Below are 7,190 nucleotides of genomic sequence, written 5' to 3'. Positions count from 1 at the left end.
AAAAAAAAAAAACCAGACATCAGTAGTCCAGTATTCCCCAACTATCCCAAATGAAGCTTAATAAACTGATATACATCCAACTTTTGTGTGTTTTGTGAACTCTGGGAACAGTGACAAACAATGACAATGAAAAGTGGTGGAGAGACCCTGAAACATGGTAACAACCCAGCAATTGCCAACTTTAAGCACTATCTGAATGACTAAGCAAGCTTGCTGCTCTCTGACAACAGAAAGTTACACAACTGGGAAGTATTTTCCTCTCCACTTCACTGAATTCCTTTGTATCAAACTCAGTAAAGAGCAAAACAATAAATGTTAGATTAATGAACTAGTACTTCCCAAATTTACAAAGTACTTCATATATCCTCTCATCTAATCGTCACAAAAATACTAGAATAGGCAGGAATTATCATCCACAGTTAAACTGAATGGAAAAATAACTGTTGATTTTTGCCTTGAATAGAAGAGGGTGGGAGAGTTAGGAAGAATTCCAAGAAGTTAGCTTATGGGAGAGTTAGGCAGAATTCCAAGAAGTTAGCTTAGTCTTAATCACCTAATATCACATCCCAGCAAAACCACCTGCTATCCTCTTGTTTTACTGTATCCTTCCTATGATCAATCCCAGATCAAGCCATTCCCTTTGTTAGAACATTCGCTTTTCTCTAAAAACTATATCCCTTTTTCTTTTTTTTGCTTTTTAAAGATTTTTATTTTATTTATTTGACAGAAAGAGTGACAGAGCACAAACAGGGGGAGCAGCAGAGGGAGAGGGAGAAGCAGGCTCCCCACTGAGCCCCGCGGGATACCCAGGCGCCCCTTTTTCTTTCTAAAAATTGCTGTTCAGGGGCACCTGGCTGGGTCAGTTGGTGGAGTGTGTGACTCTTGGATCTTGGAGCTGTAAGTTTGAGCTCCAAGGTGGGTGTAGCAATTACATAAAAAAATAAAATCTTGGGGCACCTGGGTGGTTCAGTCGGTTAAGCGTCTGCCTTTGGCCCAGATCATGATCCCAGGGTCCTGGGATCGAGCTCCGCATCGGGCTCCCTACTTCTCCCTCTGTTTTTTTTTTAAAGATTTCATTTATTTATTTATTTATTTGAGAGAGAGGGAGATAGCAAGAGAGAGCAGGAGCAGGGAGGAGAGGGAGAAGCAGGGAGCCCAACGTGGGGCTCGATCCCAGGACTCTGGGATCACAACCTGAGCTTAAGGCAGACGCTTAACCGATCAAGCCACCCAGGCGCCCCAATAATAAAGCAACTCTTAAAAAAAAACGAAAAGAGGGCGCCTGGGTGGCTCAGTTGGTTAAGGGACTGCCTTCAGCTCAGGTCATGGTCCCGGAGTCCTGGGATCGAGTCCCACATCGGGCTCCAAGCTCAGCAGGGAGCCTGCTTCTCCCTCTGACCCTCTCTCCTCTCATGCTGTTTCTCTCTCTCTCTCTCTCAAATAAATAAATAAATAAAATCTTTAAAAAAAAAAAAAGGAAAAGAAAAATTGCTGGGGCACCTGGGTAGAGCATGCGACTCTTGATCTCGAGGTTGTAAATTTAAGCCCCACACTGGGTGCAGAGATTACTTAAAAATAAAAAAAATAAACATAAAAAATAAGGGGCATATGGGTGGATCAGTTGGTTAAGCGAATGCCTTCGGCTCAGGTCATGATCCTGGAGTCCCAGGGTTGAGTCCCACATCGGGCTCCTGCTCAACAGGGAGTCTGCTTCTCCCTCTGACCCTCTCCCCTCTCATGCTCTCTACCCCAAATAGATAGATAAAATCTTAAAAAAATAAAAAATAAAAATTGCCGTTCAAGCCTCACTATTCCACAACTGTCCCAGATTAGACCCTTCAGACTCTTTATCAGTATAAAAACACATCCCCTTCCCCTCCCCCTTTCCAAACCCAATTACGTAAACTAATGCCTCCCAGCTGCTTTTAGTTATGCAATATATTTGTTGTCATACCTGCCACTTGAGTGTATGAACTGTTTGCTGCTCTGATAAAAAGCACCTGAATTTTGCTCAATTTCTTCCATTAGGGTGTAAATTAATTTAAAATAATCTATATTATTTAATAGAGCTCCTTTCCTCACAGTGCTGAGCAATATTTTCATTCCCTTAACATAATCTTCATTTGACAAACAGAAGTAGTGAAAAGAGTACATCAACTTTGGAGTAAGACAAATCTGTATTTAAAACTCTCCACCACTTACTATCTTTGCAATTCTCTGTAAATCTAAAATTAACTCAAAATAAAAAGTTAAAAAGGAATTTAAGAAACCCTGCCATTTGCTACTGTGTAACTGTACTTGTCATGATATTCAACCTCTTAGACCTCTATGTCTACAACTGAACAACAGGGATTTTCCAGCCTACACTGAAGGACAAAGATGCCTCAAACTACAGCTCCTCAAAAGATTTGTTTGTTTTTAAAGATTTTTAAATTTTTTAAAGTAATCTCTACACCCAAAAGCAGGTTTTTGTTTAGCTTTTCAACAAATATTTTTACAATATTTTTAGTTAGAAAAATGCACATTCATTTTCCCTCGCTCTAAGCCTTGACTGCTCAATGCCTAGCTAGAACACCATACATAAAATGATTTCCCAATACTTCAATGTCCTCTACTGACCATTTAATACAACCATAAAATACCACTGTAAACAACAAACACCCACTCCATACACACACTGAGGTCACTCTGATCATTCATTCTCTTCCACTCATCTCACATCCCTAGTCTCATTCCCAGCAAGTCATCTTTAATCTACAAATCCATTCACCTATTTCTTAAGAAGCTTAGTCCACCAAGAAAGCTTAGGTGTGGGGGCACCTGTGTGGCTCAGATGGTTAAGCGTCTGCCTTCTGGCTCAGGTCACGATCCCAGGGTCCTGGGATCGAGTCCCACATCGGGCTCCCAGCTCAGCGGGGAGCCTGCTTCTCCCTCTCCCTCTGCTGCTCCCCCTGCTTGTGTTCTATCTCTCTGTCTCAAATGAATAAATAAAATCTTAAAAAAAAAAAAGCTTAGGTGTGTAGATACCACAGGTCAAAGGAGCATGTGGAAATAAATAAGGTATGAAGTGATGAGTGAGTGCAACATGCATTCATGAAGGATTGAACTGTTCCCTTCCTGAACAAGAGTCCTAATTCAGTCAATTCTTTCTTCCCTTAATTAGTGGTTTTCAAATATTTTTAGCTACGGAACCCAACACATAAAACAGACATAAGCAGAAGCTGAAGTAAAGAGGAACAGGTGCAGTAGAACCCTACCAGCTGAGTGCTTTCAAAGAACCAATGTGAAAAATCATTGTCCTTCCTAGTGATTCTGAAAGTGAGGTCTGAAGGCCCCTAAAAGTCCTTGAATCCTCTTCCAGGGTGTCCATGAAGTCAAAACTATTTTCATAATAATACTAAGACATTATTTACCTTTTTTTTTTTTTTTTAACTGTAGTAACCTCAGCACTGGGGTGCAAAAGCAATGGTGTATAAAACTGCTGGACCCTGAGCATGAATCAGGACAATGACCCAAACTATAAAACAGTCACTGAATTCTTCACTGCCACACACAACACACACAAAAAATACACTTTCACTTGAATGCCTTTGATGAAGTTGTAAAAATTAGTGATTGTATTAATTCTTGACATTTCAGTACACATTTTTTAAATATTCTGTGATTATTGTTTGAGATGAAATGGGAACTACTCAAAAGCACTTCTGTGTATGGAAATACAAGGGCTATCTCAAAGAATAACACCTGTGTGATTACCTTAGAAGGCTGAACCAGCTGATTTTTCATGGAACACCATTTTTACTTCAGAGAATAAATGACAAAACTATGGTTATTCAGATTTGAAATGAAAATTAGAATTATGTCTGCCACTATGAGCTTGTCAGCTCATTCTTTTTTAAAGGATTTTATTTATTTGACAGATAGAGACATGGCGAGAGAGGGAACACAAGCAGGGGGAGTGGGAGCGCGAGAAGCAGGCTCCCCGCCGAGCAGGGAGTCCGATGTGGGGCTTGATCCCAGGACCCTGGGATCATGACCTGAGCCGAAGGCAGATGCTTAACGACTGAGCCACCCAGGCGCCCCCTGTCAGCTCATTCTCAAAAGACTTATCTGATGAGATGGGTGAAAATGTTAACTGTATAATTAAATCTGTCAACATTGGGAAGAGCTACATAACCCAGTGAACCAATGATTTCTAAACAACCAATGTATGATGTCATAAAATCATGCATGAGTAAATATCCATTCAAAGTACAAGACAAACCAATGAATTTTAATGTAACACCGGACTAAGTTCAAGAATATGGCTTCAGGGCGCCTGGGTGGCTCATTCAGTTAAGCCTCTGCTTCAGCTCAGGTCTTGATCCCAGAGTCCTGGGATCCCCTGAGTTCCGCATGGAGTTCTGCATCGGGCTCCCTGCTCAGCGGGGAATCTGCTTCTCCCTCTCTCCCTCCCTCCTGCTCTGTGCGTGCGTGTGCTCTCTCTCAAATAAATAAAATCTTTAATAATATGGCTTCAGATTCCACACTGCAACAAATTTTTAGAAACATTTGAGTGTAGGGGCGCCTGGGTGGCTCAGTTGTTAAGCGCCTACCTTCAGCTCAGGTCATGATCCCAGGGTCCTGGGATCGAGCCCTGGATCGGGCTCCTTGCTCCATGGGAAGCCTGCTTCTCCCTCTCCCACTCCCCCTGCTTGTGTTCCTGCTCTGGCTATCTCTCTGTCAAATAAATAAATAAAATCTTAAAAAAAAAAATTCCTCTTTTCCATCTACTTATCTGTATGAGGCTGGGATTTTCTTCCCATACTTCAACCGAAACAACTTATCAACTGTGAATGCAAAAGATCTGCAAGTCCAGTGATCTCCTACTAAGCCAGACATCAAAGAGATTTACAAACACGTAAAACGCCACCACCCTTGTCACTAAATTTTTTAGCAATTTTTCATAAAATTGTTATATTAACAAATGAGTTTATTATTTTTTAAGTCAATATTATCTTTTAAAACTTTAATTTCTAGTATAGTAAATATGAGTAGATATAACCCACATAACAAAAGCTGTCTGGAATCTTCAATAATTTTTAAAAGTATAAAGGAGTCCAAAGACCTCAAATTTTGACAACTGCTATACTAGACTATTGTTATAGTCTTCTAATTCATCTGCCAGACTCGAGTTTCACATCTTCCAATTTACCCTACTACCCACCAGCTTAAACTCACTGTATCAGACTTAGCTAATTAGAGCTGTATTTTAATAATTTTTATTTCTCTACTACAAAACTGCAATTACGCTGAATTAAGTACAAACTCTTCAATATGACAATTCGCAGTGTCAGTACAATGGGACAAGACTCCGATCAATGCATGTAACTGTATCAGTGAAATGGAAAGATAATGGAATCCCACAGCACCACATTTAATTACATCAATTCAACTACAAACTCTTTTTGCCCTCTTCCACAAAAAGAGAAATAAATATTGCTTTATTTTCCCAATGGCCTATCCCCTTTCAAACAAGACCTTGATTTCTATCCCAGAGAAAGGGAGGCTACCACAAAATAAAAGAGACTCTAGGACTCTTAGCTTTTCAGCTTCCTGAAACAATTCCAGATTTTGATAACTTTAAAGGACACTTTATCAAGATGCAATTTATTAGGGGCACCTGGGTGACTCAGTCGGTTAAGCGGCTGCCTTCAGCTTGGGTCGTGATCCCAGGGTCCTGGAATCGAGCCCCACAGGCCCACATCGGGCTCCTTGCTCAGCAGGGAGCCTGCTTCTCCCTCGGCTTGCCGCTCCCCCGCTTGTGCTTGCTCTCCCCCCCTTCTCTGTCAAATAAATAAAATCTTGAAAAAAAAGAAAAAGATGCAATTTATTAGCTGACTTTACAAGCACACACCAGGCAAGATAAAGTTATGGCATTACTGAAATATTGGTAATGTTTTCTCAAAAGCAGTGATCTCTCAATCAGGGCAATTTTGCCTCCCAGTGGACATGTGACAATATTTGGAGACCTTCCTAATTGTTACAACTCGGGGAGGGGGTGCTATGGATATCTAATGGGTAGATGTGGGGAACGCTGCTGAACACCCTACAATAAGCTCCCAGACAAAAAGAATTATCTGGCCCAAAACGTCAACAGTGCAGAGGCTGAAAAATCTTCTCTAGAGACATGCTATGCCAAATACTTAGGCATAATACCAAACCCAAAGAAATGCACCAAATTCTCAAGAAACACTGTATACATACCTTACCTCTATTACCTATATTGTTAAATCTCCTAAAATTTCTTAGTCCCCTAACCTTTCGACAAATTGCATAATTACAGATGTGCACTGTTAGAAATTAAACATCACAACTTGTATCCCTTAATTCTTAGGTTAATTGCTACAATAAAAATATCACAATAAAATAATATACCCAATTTCTTCCAAGCTGTGAATTTGGTTCCTTAAAAGTTCTATTTGTTCTTAGCTATCTAGGAGCTAGTAGACATGAATAAAGTCAGGTACCAAAGTACCATGTAATGTATGAACGGTATGAGTCCTCTTATCTAGGCCCCGTTTTTCCGGAGCACACATATACCCAGTCCTTTTACAGACTATTTTTAGGTTTAGCTGTTCCGTATTTGTTTATCCCTTCAAGTAAACACTGAATGCCTACTATGTGCCAAGCAACCTGAATACAAAGATAAGACAGGGGTGCCTGGGAGGCTAGTCGGTTAAGCATCCAACTCTTGATTTCGGCTAAGGTCATCATCTCAGGATTGTGATTCTGAGCCCCACAGGGCTCCGCACCAGCAGGGAGTCGGCTTGGATTCTCTTTCTCTCTCCCTCTCCCTCCTTCCCTCTCTCTCTTTCCCTCTTTCTAAAATAAATAAATAGGGTGCCTGGATGGTTCAGTTGGTTGGGCAACTGCCTTCGGCTCAGGTCATGATCCTGGAGTCCCGGGATCAAGGCCCGCATCGGGCTCCCTGCTCGGCGGGGAGTCTGCTTCTCCCTCTGACCCTCCCCCCTCTCATGTGCTCTCTTCTCTCTCTCTCAAATAAATAAAATCTTTAAAAAAAAAATTAAATAAATAAATCTTAAAAAAAGATAAGACAAATATATTTTACCACAGTCTAGTAAGATAAACAGCTAAAATACAAAATGATTTGTGCTATAAATAGAAGTATCAAATAAGTGTTATGGAAG

At 40.7% G+C, this 7,190-nt stretch overlaps 1 protein-coding gene across 10 annotated transcripts in view; it reads right to left on the bottom strand.

Annotated features, from left to right (window-relative positions):
• NUP98 (nucleoporin 98 and 96 precursor) overlaps positions 1-7,190 on the bottom strand; it is a 116,846-nt gene that overhangs the window by 107,811 nt on the left and 1,845 nt on the right. Inside the window, exon 2 of one of the 10 annotated variants that reach the window (XM_081798720.1) lies at positions 4,596-4,719. The exons of the other annotated variants lie outside the window; for them this stretch is intronic. The gene's annotated coding sequence lies outside the window, so the exon portion shown is untranslated. The remainder of the gene's footprint in view (positions 1-4,595; positions 4,720-7,190) is intronic. 10 annotated transcript variants of the gene reach the window in all.

Source organism: Leptonychotes weddellii, chromosome 11 (assembly GCF_054177405.1).
Source record: "Leptonychotes weddellii isolate Sample4059 chromosome 11, ASM5417740v2, whole genome shotgun sequence".
Taxonomy (NCBI): Eukaryota; Metazoa; Chordata; class Mammalia; order Carnivora; family Phocidae; genus Leptonychotes; species Leptonychotes weddellii.
The sequence above is the reverse complement of the archived record's forward strand: the minus strand, read 5'-3'. Positions and strand labels throughout refer to the sequence as shown.